This window comes from Muntiacus reevesi, chromosome 3 (assembly GCF_963930625.1).
Source record: "Muntiacus reevesi chromosome 3, mMunRee1.1, whole genome shotgun sequence".
In the NCBI taxonomy this organism is placed as follows: Eukaryota; Metazoa; Chordata; class Mammalia; order Artiodactyla; family Cervidae; genus Muntiacus; species Muntiacus reevesi.
Window position 1 is genome coordinate 12,543,594 of NC_089251.1, and position 16,324 is coordinate 12,559,917.

Genomic DNA, 16,324 nt, shown 5'->3' on the forward strand with positions numbered 1-16,324 from the left:
GAATGGTAGAAAATGTTTTCCTACATCTAGATTCCTAGCAGTATTTGGCCTAGGATTGAACATATGTTTGTGCAAAGTGATTGATAGAGACCAAGTGATCTGGCTTCCATGTCAATGCTCTTACTGTGATTCAAGACCAGCTCTCATCATCTCTTTGGGTACCATGTGAAAAATGGTATGCAGGAAGAATAACCTGATCATCTTTTAGTTCATCTCTTAGGTCATCTCCCAGTTATGACATTCCCTCTTGTTATTCTTTCTATGACTGAATTCTGCCCCTTAATTTCCTCAAACCCCTCTTCATATCTTTGTTCCTCAAGCTGTAGATGAAAGGGTTCAACATGGGTGTCACTATCGTGTACATGACTGTGGCTACCCGGTCCTTCACCACTGAGTACATGGACAGTGGCCTAAAGTAGACATAGATGATGCTTCCATAGAAGAAGACCACCACGGTGAGGTGGGAGCCACAGGTGGAGAAGGCCTTCCACTTCCCAGCAGCAGAGGGGATTTTGAGCACAGTGATGATGATTCTCAGGTAGGAGAAGAGAATGCACAGGAAAGGGGTGGCAATGACAGCCAGGGTCTCGGTCATGACCACAGTCTGGTTGGTAGTCGTGTCAGAGCAGGAGAGCTTGAGCACAGGCTGGGTATCACAAAAGAAGTGCTTGATGATGTGGGAGGCACAGAAAGACAGGCGGGACATGAGGAGCACATACATCATAGAGTGCAGGTGAGAGATGGTGCAGGAACCCAGCAACAGGAGGAGGCAACGCCGTGGGCTCATGACCACATCATAATGGAAGGGGTTGCAGATGGCTACCAGCCGATCTATGGCCATCGAGGCCAGCAGGTAGCTGTCAGTGTTCCCCAAGGCCATGAAGAAGTACATCTGGACCAGGCACCCCACGTAGGAGATAGACTTTGTCTCTGAGAGTAAGTTCACCAGCATGTTGGGGACAATGACTGTTGTGAAGCAGATATCCATGAAGGACAGGTTGCTGAGGAAAAAGTACATAGGGGTGTGGAGCCGGGAGTCAGAGTGGATGGCCAGGATGATGAGTCCATTCCCCACCAGGGTGATCAGGTACATGACGAGGAAGACAGCAAAGAGGGGTTTCTGCATCTGGGGGTTGGAAGAGAGGCCCAGGAGGATAAAGCCTGAGATGCTGCTGCTATAGTTTTTCATGTCCTTGACCTCTGGTCAGGGTTTGGAGGCGCCGTGGGAGAGATGTGAAAGGCAATTTGACCAAGATGCCTCCTTCCTTAATCTCCAGCCTATAAGAAAAAGAAACCCACTGTCATTATTAAGATTTTAAAGAATATCTCCTTCAAGAAACTACAGAGATCAGGGAATAAAATCCAAGAATGAGAAAGGTAAAGAAGTCCAAGCCAAGTCTCCTGTAGAGTCTCCTGTAGGGACTACAAGTCTCCTCTAGTCCCTACAGGAGAAACTAAATTTTTCCCTTGTGTTCTTAGGAACTTATAATTTGTCTGAGCTCTTCTCAGTTCTCTGTGGGAAGATATCTCTTAAGTTCTTTCTTGATCAAATTTGTAAATTCCCCTTCTGCCTGCTTTTTTCTTATTTTGAAAGGGAAAAGGCTGTTGAGTTCCCTCATGGGTCAAGATGCTTCCATACAAGGGGTCCCTAGGAATGAGGTTCTCTCATCAGGATCCTCTTCTGCTCACTGTCCAGAGGTGGTGGTGGTGGTGGTAGTGGTGGGACAAAAGTGAGCACTGGATTTCATCAGTGCTCCTCCGTAGCCACAAAGCTCAGTTGAGACTCCCTTAAGTCTTCCGAGTAGTATGTTCTTAAAGATTTATTTAAGCAATTCCATTTGGGTCGCATGTTCTAGATGCTCAGATTCTAGGTTTTTGGTTCAGGAACGCCCCTCCAAATAGTCACACTATCAGAAATGTTACTACGATTTATTCTCTTGATATATTGATTTTTCTGATTAAGAAACTATGAAGATCTTGGGCTTCCCTTGTGGTGCAGTGGTTAAGAATCCACCTGCCATTGCAGGAGACCCAGGTTTGGTCCCTGGTCTGGGAAGATCCCACCTGCCAGGGAGCAAATAAGCCCATGTGCCACAACTACTGAGCCTGTTCTTTAGAGCCTGGAAATTGCAACTGCTGAAGCCCACGCACTTTAGAGCCCGTGCTCTGCAAGAAGAGAAGGTCCTACAATGAGAAGCCCTCATGCCATAGCCTTCCTACCCGCAACCAGAGGAAAGCCCGTGCAGCAACGGGACCCTGCACAGACAAAAATAAATAAAATGAAAAAGAAAGTAGGAAGTTTTTGTTCTAAGTTTTCAAATATTACAGGAAGTTAAAACCCTGTGTGTAAGGACTCCATCTCACCAACGGCACTGGAAAGACAAGGCAAGGATGATCTCTGTTATCACTGTTAAGTCACACTGTTCAGTTGACAGTCTTAACTCAGTGAAAAAGCAAAGTGAGAGAAACAAAAAACGTAAACATTAGAAAAGTTGACACTGTCATTATTAAGTGACTTAATTGAATCCTGTGAAAATTGCAGCAAAGTGGTCAAATATAAGATAAATATACAAATACCAATCTATCCTAAAGGAAATCAGTCCTGAATACTCATTGGATAGACTGATGCTGAGGCTGAAGCTCCAATACTTTGGGCTTCTTGATGCGAAGACCTGACTCATTGGAAAAGACCCTGATGCGGGAAAGATTGAAAGCAGGACAGGGGACAACAGAGGATGAGATGGTTGGATGGGATCATCTACTTGATGGATATGAGTTTGAGAAAGTTCCGGGAGTTAGTGATAGACAGGGAAGCGCTGGTATGTTGCAGTCCATGAGGTTGCAAAGAGTCGGACACGACTGAGCGACTGAACTGGAACTGACATACAAATATTGACATTCTTCCTATAGAAAAAGTATGTAATGGAGCAAAATATTACAACTGAAAATGGTAAGAAAGTCTGAAACATACTTAGGATATACCTGAGGAGGAAAAAGGAAATGGTAAAGTTTCTTCATATATGAAGAAACTATAACAGACCACAAATGAGCAATCTGAATATATAGAACAAATTTTAGAAATATTTCTAAAAATGGAAGAGTCAATATTTGAAAATGTCAATTCTTAGAGTCCACCTATAAGGTTTATCATATGATATTTGTATTTCTCTGTCTCTTTCATTTAGCAAAAGGCCCTAAAGTTCCATTCAGGTTATAAATGGCAGTTTCCTTTTTTCTAATGGTTGAATCTAAAAAAGGACTAACTTATGGAAACAGAGAGTCACGGTGGTTTCCAGATACTGGGAGGTGAGGGAAATATGTTGATCAAATGATACAAATTTCCATTATAAGATGAATAAGTTCAAGGACCTAAAGTACAACTGGTGACTAATATTAACAATATAGTATTATATACTTGAAAGGTGCTGAGAGGGAATGCATTCATTTATTTCTTATTTATTTTATTGAGATATAAGTGACACAGAATTAAGTAAGTTTAAGGTGTTCAGTATGTTCATTTGATGCATTTAGATATTACAGTATGAGTAACAATGTATCATTAGCTAACACCTAAATCACATCATATTATTTCTTTTTTGGTGGCAACAATTAAGATCTAGTCTAATAACATCTGTGAATGTTTATAATATATTATTGCTGTATATAATCACTATGCTGTGCATAGATCTCCAAAATTTACTTATCTATTGGTAGCAATTTTATACTCTTAAATATCTTTCTAATTCCTCTATCCCATAGCCCCTGGTAACAGCCATTCTACTTAAGGGAGTAGATCTTAGCTATTCTGACCACAAAAGATAAAAGTGGTAATTTATATGAGATGATGGATATGTGATTATCCTTGTGTTAGTCCTTTTGCAATATCTAAGTTTATCAAATCATCTTTTGCACTTTAAACTTACACCATGTTATGTGTACATTATGTCTCAGTAAAGCTGAAAAAGAGTCAACTGTTCTCAAATCAGTAGAATTAAGGGCTTCCCTGGTAGCTCAGCTGGTAAAGAATCTGCCTGCAATGCAGGAGACCCTGGTTTGATTCCTGGTTTGGGAAGATCTGCTGGAGAAGGGAAAGGCTACCCACTCCAGTATTCTGGCTTGGAGAATTCCATGGACTATGCAGTCCATGGGTTCACAAAGGGTCAGACAGGACTGATCCACTTTCACTTTCACCATTAATAACACCCCAGGGAATTTTTTTAAAGGGAGTTGAGAAATCCATTCTAAAATTAATCTAGAGTAGTAAATGGTCAAGGAAAGAGAAAAGTGAAAAAAATGGAATAATTACTTTTCTAACAAAAATATAACACAATATAATGAAAAACAAAAAGGTAATGGAACACACAGAAAAACAAATCAATGGTTCAACATGAAGAATTTTGTATACCTGTATTTATACACATATATACAGCTAGATCTATATGGAACTTAATATATAGTAAAGATTTATTTCATACCAATGGAGAAAGAATAGACTCTTTAAAAAGTGATATTTATGACAACTGGCTCAACTATTTGAAAAAATAAGGCTAGATTTCTGTCTAATCCATCATAGAAGTAAAGGCCATATGAATGAGCAAATTGAAAGTAAAGAATCTAAACAATAAAATAATTAGGTAAAAATAAAGAAGCATATTTTTATGGTCTCATAATGAAGATGCCATCACAAAGAAGAAATAAAATATAGAGTCATGAATGACAAAATACCATACTCAGAAATGTGAATATTACTCTGAAAGAGACCATATAGAAAGCTAAAATATAAATGATTGACTCAGAGAAAATATCTGCAACACATTTACCAAAGAAAACATGAGAAGATGTTCAACTTCATTGGTAATCAGAAAACAGAAATTAGACTGAATTGCTATTTATACCCATGAAATTATGTAGAGGTTCAGAACAGGCTTCCCTGGGATATGTCATTTTGGCCTATAGATTAGTTTGATTTCAAGGCAACTGAGACTCACCGGGCTCAAGAAAAACTGCTATTTCTCCCTTTACTACCTATAATTGAAATGGAAAAATAATTATTCAGTTCAGTTCAGTTGCTCAGTCATGTCCGACTCTTTGAGACCCCATGATCCGCAACACGCCAGGCATCCCAGTCCATCACCAACTCCTGGAGTCCACCCAAACCCATGTCCATTGAGTCGGTGATGCCATCCAACCATCTCATCCTCTGTCATCCCCTTCTCCTCCTGCCCTTGATCTTTCTCAGCATCAGGGTCTTTTCAAATGAGTCAGCTCTTCGCATCAGGTGGCCAAAGTAAAAGTAATTATTACCAGAGAGAAATTTTATCTAAGTGGCCCCATCTGTATGGCAGGACAAACATCCCACCACCCAGCATCTGTTCTTCTTATCATTTGTGGATAAACCTGTTCTTAGAAAAAGAGACACAGAAGTACAGAACAGACTTTTGAACTCTGTGGGAGAAGGTGAGGGTGGGATGTTTCAAAAGAACAGCATGTATATTATCTATGGTGAAACAGATCACTAGCCCAGGTGAGATGCATGAGACGAGTGCTCGGGCCTGGTGCACTGGGAGGACACAGAGGAGTCGGGTGGAGAGGGAGGTGGGAGGGGGGATCGGGATGGGGAATACCTATAGCTCTATGGCTGATTCGTGTCAATGTATGTCAAAACCCACTGAAATGTTGTGAAGTAATTGGCCTCCAACTAATAAAATAAAATTAAAAAAAAAAATGTAAAGGAAAAGAAAAAAAACAAACAAACAACCTTCTGTTCTTGAGATCCCCAGGCTCCTAGCTTAACCCTTAGCTTGAGATGGCACATAGATTTCATTGGACCTTTCTGTCTTTTAACCTCCCATGTCTGTGAGGTCTCTGGCCCTGTCATGTATATGGAGTTCCTAAAGAAAATTAAATTTTATTTTCTCCCATTAATTTGTCTCATGTCAGTTTGATTATTAGACTAATGGAAAGAAACTTTGAAGAGGATAGACATTATCCCCATTATTATAAATAGATATTTTTTAGCAATATAGAAAAGGAAGAAGACCTATCCTTGAAAAATAGTCAAGGATTTTATACAAACTTGTCTATGAAAAATAGTCATCTAAGTGTAGCACAAAGATATGTGCATACATTTTGATTTTAGTATTGCTTATAATACTGAAGAAACTGAAAAGTGAAAGTCACTCAGCTGTGCCTGATCTTTATGACCCCCTGGACTACACAGTCCATGGAAATCTCCAGGCCAGAATACTGGTGTCGGTAGCCTTTCCCTTCTCCAGGGGATCTTCCCAGCCCAGGGATTGAACCCAGGTCTCCTGCATTGCAGGTGGATTCTTTACCACCTGAGGTATCAGGGAAAATTCAGTATTATAAACAACACTTGGATTTTAGTATTGCTTACAATACCAAATACAATAATGCAAATAAAACAACCCACAGAGGAAACAACCTAAATATCTACACACAGTCTTTAAAGATATTCAATGGCTAATGTTAGTCAACATTTAGTAGCACTCAATGTATATACCCCACACAGAAGTGAGAAGTACTTAGTATATTTTTATCATTTTATTGTCTCCAAATCATAAGATATAGGCTCTATTATATTCCTGTTTTACAGGATAAAAAATTTAGCAAAGTTTAGCAAAGTTTACCAACTTACCAGATCCCTAGTTAGTAAGTGGTTGAGCTGAGATTTGAATTCAGGCAGTTTGATCACAAAGTAGAAGCTATGTATTCATTGCTAAACTGTGTTGTCACTGTTACATTACTGCCTATGATATTTTAAGTTATAAAAGCAATTTGCAGCATAGTGGATACAGAGTAATCCTGTTTTTGTAAAGAGATATACTTCCTTTATATGTTTTCTTTGTTGTGGTGTCTGTGTTTACCTAGTGTAGTTGCCTCCTGAAGTGAGAATGATGGGATGGAGTGTGGAGTTCCTTCCATATTTCACTTTATGTGTTTGCACTTAAAAATAAGGGACATATGTCTCTTTAATAAATTTTATAATTAAAAAGTGGAAGTCCCCTAAATTTAGACCTCCCAGAGAACTAGGGATGTGTGCATATTTTTAAGTTGCTTTCTCTGCCTGGATCTACACACACATGTTATATCCAGAAATAGGGTCATATTATTCAGAATACTTTTCCTCCCCCATAGACAGTGTTGCAGTGGATATTTTTGTATATAAATATTTTGCTCTCATGAGAGAGTTTGTAAGGTACAGAATAAATTCTAAGAGATGGAAAGCTGAGTTGGAGCTTGTGAACACAGAAAATTTTAGTACTCCCAATCTGAGACAATTAGTCTTCAACCTACTCCTGGGCAAAGTATTCATTTGACTCTGAACTCTTTCCTGGTTTCCTTCACCCCCCCCCCCTCTCTCTCTTTTTTAGCCTCTGTTCTCCTTGGTGGTCAAGGACTATCTGACTTGCCTTGGTCCTGAACCCAGATTCCTCAGATCTACGTGACATTTCTCAGGACAGTAGTGAGTCCCCTTCCCATTTAGCTGAAACTGGTAAGATTGCCTATTTTCTCATGCCTTGGGCAGGTCCTTTCACTTCAGTGTACCCAATCAAAAAGATGGGGGGGGGGGCATGGTTCAACTTTCTGCCAACTGCTCTTGTCATGTAGAGACTCAAGTGACATTTGACATTTGTATATTACCGTGTGCCATCATCACATCAAATTGTTTCATTAAATACGTGCAGATTTGTTTATCAATTAGACTTCATTAAAGCTAAAAAAAAAAAAAAAAAAAAAAAAAAGAGGCAGGCAGCATTGCAGAGCCTTGAAGATTTGCAGACGTAATCCACACTCTTAAGAGATTTCTGCCTATTTGGCCCTGAAAAGTTTTTGGGGTTAGCCTTAAAGTGAATTCAGTGATTTTGACTGCAGTTGGGTGAGCAGTCTCATGGGTAAAAGTCAATTCCACGTACATGCAATACCTGTTTATTGCCCCCAGAGCACATTTAAAGGAGAGAAGCTTCTGTTACCTGATGCCAGATCATTACATGTGTTACCTGTCCTGAGACTCTTGATGGGAAAATGCAGTATCAAAGAATGAGATGTTAGAATTCAGACATGGACTGTCTGTGCCCCCTTTCAGATATTTAGCCTCACTTTCTCATGCTGTTGGTTTAGCATGACCCACAGAAGGTGGAGCTAGGATGCTGCCTTACAAGGCTTTGTGATAATTAAGAAATGTGGGTTTTTGATTCACAGCCAATTTAAGAGTGAAAATTGAAGCACTTTTCATTTTTTTTCAAAAGCACAATTATAGCAATTTGATTAGATTATCTTCACTTTTAAGTTTATGACTAATTACATAAATTATCTGACTATCTTCCAATTACTTAAATAATATATGTTAAGACATTTTTTATGTGGTATAGGACTTTGTAAATGAAAGTAATTATGATTAGCAATAAAACATTTTGTGTTACTTGCAAAATTAAAGATATATTTTGGTAAAAGTTTGGTAATTCTTTCTATAGGTGTTTAATTTTACTGTTGCTACAATAACCTACAAAAATGATATTTCTAATGATGGGGCTTTCATCCGGTAATAACTGAGAAGGACCAGGAAGCGCTGGGAACATTTCCAAGCCTTTTAAATCACACTATCCCTCCTTAAAAGGTATTTACTCCCCTTCTTTCTGCCTAGTTTTCACTCCCACAGAAGATTAAAAGTTTACCTAGTCCTTCCCGGCTGTTCCCTTGATGCCAAGGCAAGTGAACTTTTCAAATATTCCCGCTGGAATCCTTTTTGTGTACAATTGTCTTCCCTTTCACTCAACATACTGATCCATCAGAGGTGTTTCAAGTGGGACTTCTGAAAACAGATCTCTTGTGTTCCTCCAGTGAGCTGGCCATGCCTTGCCCGGATGTCTCCACTTTAATGCCCCCATTGCAGCCCTTCTCACGTACATTCTCTATCATGGTCATATAATAGCTAACAATTCCATCATGTTTTAAAAATATGCCAGACACTGCTCTAAGAACTTCATATATATTAAGAAATTTAGTCTTTATAGCACCTCATTTTACAGATAATAAAGTGAGGCAGAGGGACCTGTTGAAGGCCACACACCTAGGTGATAGCAGAAGCCAAATTCAGAGTGTGTGCTCTTAACCTCTGCTTTATCCTAAGATTTTTGTTCACTTGTTCCCCCCTGACATCATTTTGAGCCCTTTAAGGCAGGGGCCAGTGCTTCATGCAGAGTAGATTCTTCACCAATGTGTAATACATGATGAAAAGCAGAGAGATGAAAAAGTAGAACAGAGGCCTTGGTTCCTGGCTTTTGAAATGAAGGAGAGAAGAGAGGATTAGGAAAAGGTCACATGAAGATGTTAACCCTCAGGCTCTGTTCCCAGAGACACATCAGCTTGCCTACCTGTGGACTTGACAGAGGAGATTTAGGGTCCTGATCAGGCCTGGGGTCCTGTGAGGGGGTTATGATCAGGGTTTGAATCTCTGAGGAAGGAGACAGGTTGCAGTGAGATCTAACTTCAGAGTGTGCTGGTTCTTCTCTCTACCTACAATGAGACCTGTTGATAGAAAGGAACCCAGGGGCATTCCCCTCCACCAACCTCTGCAAACCAGAGCCCTGGGGATTATTTCTGCAGCCTTCCCAGGGGAGAACCATCCTGATGCCCTCATTGAGCTCTCTGCCCAGGAGACTGGGGAATCTGGGTTCCAGAGGTGTAGCCTCTACACCCAGGAAGGGAAGTAGGGCCATGGAGCCGTAGGGGTGGATGTGTGTTCATGCACATGTATGTGTGCTATGTTTACATGTGTGTGCTGGTACACTCTATGTGCTTTCTGTACACACCTGTGCTCGTGTGCATATCAGCATGTTGGGTGGAAGGAGAAGTGACGGCCTCTGACATCTCTGAAGTTCTATGTCTGCAGGGATGACTGTATCTAGGTGTAGGTTAGTGTTACAGGAAAGAGATGAAGGTTACAAGCTCTGGAGTCAGACTGACTGGATTTGAATACTGGCTCTGTCTCTTATAAGATGTGGGAACTTTTGTAGGAGTTAATCTTTTTTTTTTTTTTTTTCTGACTGTACTATGTGGCATGAGGGATCTTAGTTTACCTGACCAGGTATTGAACTCACGCCACCTGAGTGGATGTGCAGTTTTAACCATTGGACTGCCAGAGTTAACCCTTTTGAAACTCTTTTTTGATTGATTTTTTTTGTCTTTCTTAAACACTTTATTACTTCAAGATTTTAAGCCAGACTACTTATTTTTGAATTTCACTCCCAGCAATCACTATATGGGTGAACTGGGAAAAGTCATTTCACTTCTTTAATCCACACTCTCCTCAAGTATAAGTGATATAGCAATCACAACTTTTAGACATGCATTTTGTTTTCTTTTCTTTCAATTTTTTTCCTTTAATTAGACTTTATCTTTCAGAGCATTTAGAGAATAATGGAAAAGTTGATCAGAAAGTGCAGAGTGGTCCCCATTACACCTGTCCGTAGGTATAGTTGTTGTTGTCTAGTCACTCTGCTGTGTCCAACTCTTTTGTGACCCCATGGACTGTAGCCTTTCAGGCTCCTCTATCCATTGGATTTCCCAGGCAAGAATACTGGAGTCGTTGCCATTTCCTTCTCCTTATATACACAAAGCTTGCCCCACTATTACCCTTCCCCACCAGAGTACATTTGGTATAACTGATTAACCTATATAGACATATCATCACCCAAAGTCTATAGTTTACATTAGGCTTCTTTCTTGATGTTGTATCTTCTATGAGTTTTAACAAAAATATGATGACATATATCTGTCATCATAGTGTCATCCAGAATAGTTTTATTGCCTTAAAATTCCTGTGTTCCATCTAATCTTTCTTTTCTTCCCCCAGCCCTTAGCAACTACTGATCTTTTTACTGCTGTAGATTTGCCTTTTCTGGGATAATGTGTTGGAATCATATAGAATGTAGCCTTGTCAGATTGGCTTCTTTCGAGGTAGTACATGCTTGAAAGTTCTTCTGTATGTGTTTACATGGCTTGGCAGCTCATTTCTTTCTATTGCTGACTAATATTCCATTGTCTGGATGTTTATTTTACCTATCTAAATATATCTTTTTGTGCTTAGTTAGATGTGACTTATTGTACACAGGAAATGCCAAAAATTAATTTTGCTATCTGAGGTTGACAGACAAAAAAGCACAACCTAAAAGTTGAGAATTTTATTTTATTTGGCAGACCAAAACGAGGACTTCAGCCTGGAACACAGCCTCTCAAACTCTCACTTTTCTTTTTTTTTTTCATTTATTTTTATTAGTTGGAGGCTAATTACTTTACAATACTGTAGTGGATTTTGTCATACCTTGACAAGAATCAGCCATGGAGTTACATGTATTCCCCATCCCGCTCCCACCTCCCACCTCCCTCTCCACCCAATTCCTCTGGGTCTTCCCAGTGCACCAGGCCCGAGCACTTGTCTCATGCATCCCACCTGGACTGGTGATCTGTTTCACTATAGATAATATACATGCTGTTCTCTCGAAATATCCTACCCTCGCCTTCTCCCACAGAGTCCAAAAGTCTGTTCTGTACATCTGTGTCTCTTTTTCTGTTTTGCATATAGGGTTATCATTACCATCTTTCTAAATTCCATATATATGTGTTAGTATGCTGTAATGTTCTTTATCTTCATGGTTTACTTCCCTCTGTATAATGGGCTCCAGTTTCATCCATCTCATTCGAACTGATTCAAATGAATTCTTTTTAACGGCTGAGTAATATTCCATGGTGTATATGTACCACAGCTTCCTTATCCATTCATCTGCTGATGGGCATCTAGGTTGCTTCCATGTCCTGACTATTTTTTTTTTCAGTGGGTTTTGTCATACATTGATATGAATCAGCCATAGAGTTACACATATTCCCCATCCTGATCCCCCCTTCCACCTCCCTCTCCACTCGACTCCTCTGGGTCCTCCCAGTGCACCAGGCCTGAGCACTTGTCTCATACCTCCCACCTGGGCTGGTGATCTGTTTCACCATAGATAATATACATGCTGTTCTTTCGAAACATCCCACCCTCACCTTCTCCCACAGAGTTCAAAAGTCTGTTCTGTACTTCTGTGTCTCTTTTCCTGTTTTGCATATAGGGTTATCGTTACCATCTTTCTAAATTCCACATATATGTGTTAGTATGCTGTAATGTTCTTTATCTTTCTGGCTTACTTCACTCTGTATAATGGGCTCCAATTTCATCCATCTCATTAGAACTGATTCAAATGAATTCTTTTTAACGGCTGAGTAATATTCCATGGTGTATATGTACCACAGTTTTCTTATCCATTTGTCTGCTGCTAGACATGTAGGTTGCTTCCATGTCCTGGCTATTATAAACAGAGTGCTGCAATGAATGTTGGGGTACATGTGTCTCTTTCAATTCTTGCTTCCTTGGTGTGTATGCCCAGCAGTGGGGTTGCTGGGTTATATGGCAGTTCTATTTCCAGTTTTTTAAGGAATCTCCAAACTGTTCTCCATACTGGCTGTACTAGTTTGCATTCCCAGCAAGAATGTAAGAGGGTTCCTTTTTCTTTGCACCCTCTCCAGTATTTATTGTTTGTAGATTTTTTTTATAGCAGCCATTCTGACCGGCATGAGATGGTACCTCATTGTGGTTTTGATTTGCATTTCTCTGATAATGAGTGATGTTGAGCATCTTTTCATGTGTTTGTTAGCCACCTGTATGTCTTCTTTGGAGAAATGTCTGTTTAGTTCTTTGGCCCATTTTTTGATTGGGTCATTTATTTTTCTGGAATTGAGCTTCAGGAGTTGCTTATATATTTTTGAGATTAATCCTTTGTCTGTTTCCTCATTTGCTATTATTTTCTCCCAATCTGAGGGCTGTCTTTTCACCTTGCTTATAGTTTCCTTTGTTGTGCAAAAGCTTTTAAGTTTAATTAGGTCCCATTTGTTTATTTTTGCTTTTATTTCCAATATTCTGGGAGGTGGGTCATAGAGGATCCTGCTGTGATTCATGTCAGAGAAACTCTCACTTTTCTATGTATCAGTTCAATTCAGTCTCTCAGTCGAGTCCAACTCTTTGCAACCGCATGGACTGCAGCACGCCAGGCTTTCCTGTCCATCACCAACTCCTGGAGCTTACTGAAACTCATGTCCATCGAGTCAGTGATGCCATCCAACTATCGCATCCTCTGTCATCCCCTTCTCCTTCTGCCTTCAACCTTTCCCAGCATCAGGGTCTTTTCAAATGAGTTAGTTCTTTGCACCAGGTGGCCAAAGTATTGGAGTTTCAGCTTCAGCATCAGTCCTTCTAATGAATATTCAGGACTGATTTCCTTTAGGATGGACTGGTTGGATCTCCTTGCAGTCCAAGGGGCTCTCAAGAGTCTTCTCCAACACCACAGTTCAATAGCATCAATTCTTTGGTGCTCAGCTTTCTTTATAGTCCAACTCTCATGATGGCTGGATAAACCATAGAGTTGACTAGACGGATCTTTGTTGGCAAAGGTCTCTGCATTTTAATATGCTGTCTAGTTTGGTCATAGCTTTTATTCCAAAGCGCAAGAATCTTTTAATTTCATGGCTGTAGTCACCATCTGCAGTGATTTTGGAGCCCAAGAAAATAAAGTCTCTCACTGTTTCCATTGTTTCCCTATCTATTTGCCATGAAGTGGGACCAGATGGGAAGATGCAAAGTCTGGACTCTAGGTCCTTTGCTATGCACTCAGTTATCTGGGGCCAGTATCCTTATTTTTTTCATCCTGAGTCTCCTCAGGGTGCATGGCTGGGGGCAGCTGCAGTGACTGCTTAATGGCAACCTCTGTGTTCTCATCTTGTCTCCCTGCTCTCAAATTGAACAAGCTCCACAGCGCTTTTCTCTGCCTTTCAAACACATTCCAGTGTTTATTGCTTTTATCTGCTTGGGTGGTTTCCACTATTTGTTTTTTTTTTTAATTAAAGTATAGATGATTTATTATATTATTTTAGTCTCAGGTGTACAACATAGTGATTCATAATTTGCAATATTTTGACAAATTATACTCTTATATATAAAAGTAATGGCTATAGTTCCCTGTGCTCTACAATATATCCTTGTTTTTTTAAAAATACATTGTAGTTTATATCTCTTAATCGTCTACCCCTATATTGCCCCTCCCCACTTGGCTTAGTTAACTGGTAACCACTAGTTTGTTTTCTATATCTTTGAGTTTGTTTCTGTTTTTATTAAAATATTCATTTATTTGTTTTACATTTAGATTCCACACAGAAGTGATAACAGAATATTTGTTTCTTTGCTTGACTTATTTCACTAAGGTCCACCATTTAGGTCCATCCACAGTGTTTTAAATGGCAGTATTTTCATTCTTCTGTATGACTGAGTAGTATTCCATTGTGTATACGTGTATGTGTGTGTATGTGTGTGTTCAGTCACTCAGTTGTGTTGAACTCTTGTGACCTCCATGGACTGTATCCCACCAGACTCCTCTGTCCATGGAATTTTCCAGGCAAGAATATTGGAGTGGGTTGCTATTTCCTACTCCAGGGAACCCCAGGGAATTTTCCTGACCCAGGGATTGAACCTGCATTTCTTACATCTCCTGCATCAGAAGGCAGATTCTTAACCATTGAGCCACCTGGGAAGCATATGTGTGTGTGTGTGTGTGTGTGTGTGTGTGTGTGTGTGTGTATCTCACATCTTGTTTATCCATTCATCTTTTTAGGAATACTTAGGTTGTTCTTCTATAATGGCTATTATAAATAGTGAGTTGTGAACATTGGGGGTGCATGCATCGTTTTGAATTAGTGTTATTTTTCTGAGATATTCCTAATAGTAGAATTACTGCATTATATGTTATTTCTGGGCTTTCTTGTGGCTCAGCGGTAAAGAATTTGCCTGCAGTGAAGGAGACGTAGGAGACGTGCGTCCGATTCCTGGGTCTGGAAGACCCCCTGGAAAAGGGCTTGGCAACTGACTCCAGGATTCTTGCCTGGAGAATTCCATGGACAGAGGAGCCTGGCAGGCTACAGGTCATAGGGTCTCACAGAGTCTGAGATGACTGACGTGACTTAGCACACATGCATGCATGGTATTTCTCTTTTTATTTTTTTGAGGAAATTCCATGCTATTTTCCACAGTGGCTGGACGAATTTACATTCCTGCCAAGTTTACTAGGGATCTCTTTTCTCTACAGGCTTGATAACATTCGTTAGTTGTAGACTTTGATGATCACCCTGTTGACAGGTATGAAGGGATATCACATTGTGGTTTTGATTTGCAATCTCTGGTGATTAGAGATGTTGAGTATCTTTTCAAATTCCTGTTGGCCATCTGTATATCTTCTTTTGAAAAATGTCAGTTCGAGTTTTATTGCCATTTTAATATTGTACTTTTTTTTGAGCTGTATGAGACATTTAAATATTTTGGATAACAACCAAGCATTTTCTCCCATTTATTAGGTTATCGTTTCATTTTGTCAATGGTTTCTTTTGCTGTGCAAAAGTTTTTAAGTTGACTTAGGTCCCATTAAATTTTTTTTGCCTTTATTTCTTTTGTCTTAGGAGAAAGATCTTAAAAAAGTATCACTATGATTTATGTTAAAGACTGTTCTGTTTTGCTCTAGAAATTTTATGGATCAGGTCTTACATTTAGATTTTTTTTTCTTCTTGTTTTTTGCTTGGAGAGAAACTTTTTTTTTTCCATTTATTTTTATTAGTTGGAGGCTAATTACTTTACAATATTGTAGTGGTTTTTGCCATACGTTGACATGAATCAGCCATGGATCTACACTACATTTAGATCTTTAATCTTTTGGGTCTATTTTTATATACTGAAAAAATTTGTTCCTGTTCTTTGAAATGTGCTGCTCATCTTCTCTTCTATTGAATCTTCTTCTCAAAATTCAAGCTATCTTTAAGGACAATCTTAGGTCATTGTTCCAAGAAATCTTCCCCAATTTTCTATCAAACCCATATTATTTCTTATTTTTAAAATGACAGGACTTCATGATTTCCTGGGCACTAGCCAGTGTGAAGCATATGAAAGAATTCTTTTGGGGTAGTTTTATTATTTTACTGTATGGGTGGCAGAATCTGTTTTCCTAAATCTGGATTTCTAGCAATACTTGGTCAGGGATTGAACGTATATTTGTTCAAGGTCATTGATAGAGGCCAAATGATCTGACTTCCAGATCAGTACTCTTACTATGATTCAACACCACCTCTTATGGCCTCTTTGGGTACCATGTGAAAAATGGATACACAGGAAGGATACCAAGATCATTTCTTAGGTCATCTCCCAATGATGACATTCACTCTTGATATTTTT

The 16,324-nt window shown here is 39.4% G+C and overlaps 1 pseudogene; it reads right to left on the minus strand.

Annotated features, from left to right (window-relative positions):
- Positions 1–259: 259 nt before the first annotated feature.
- LOC136163917 (olfactory receptor 1L4-like) lies at positions 260–9,891 on the minus strand (annotated as a pseudogene).
- Between the last annotated feature and the right edge of the window lie 6,433 nt (positions 9,892–16,324).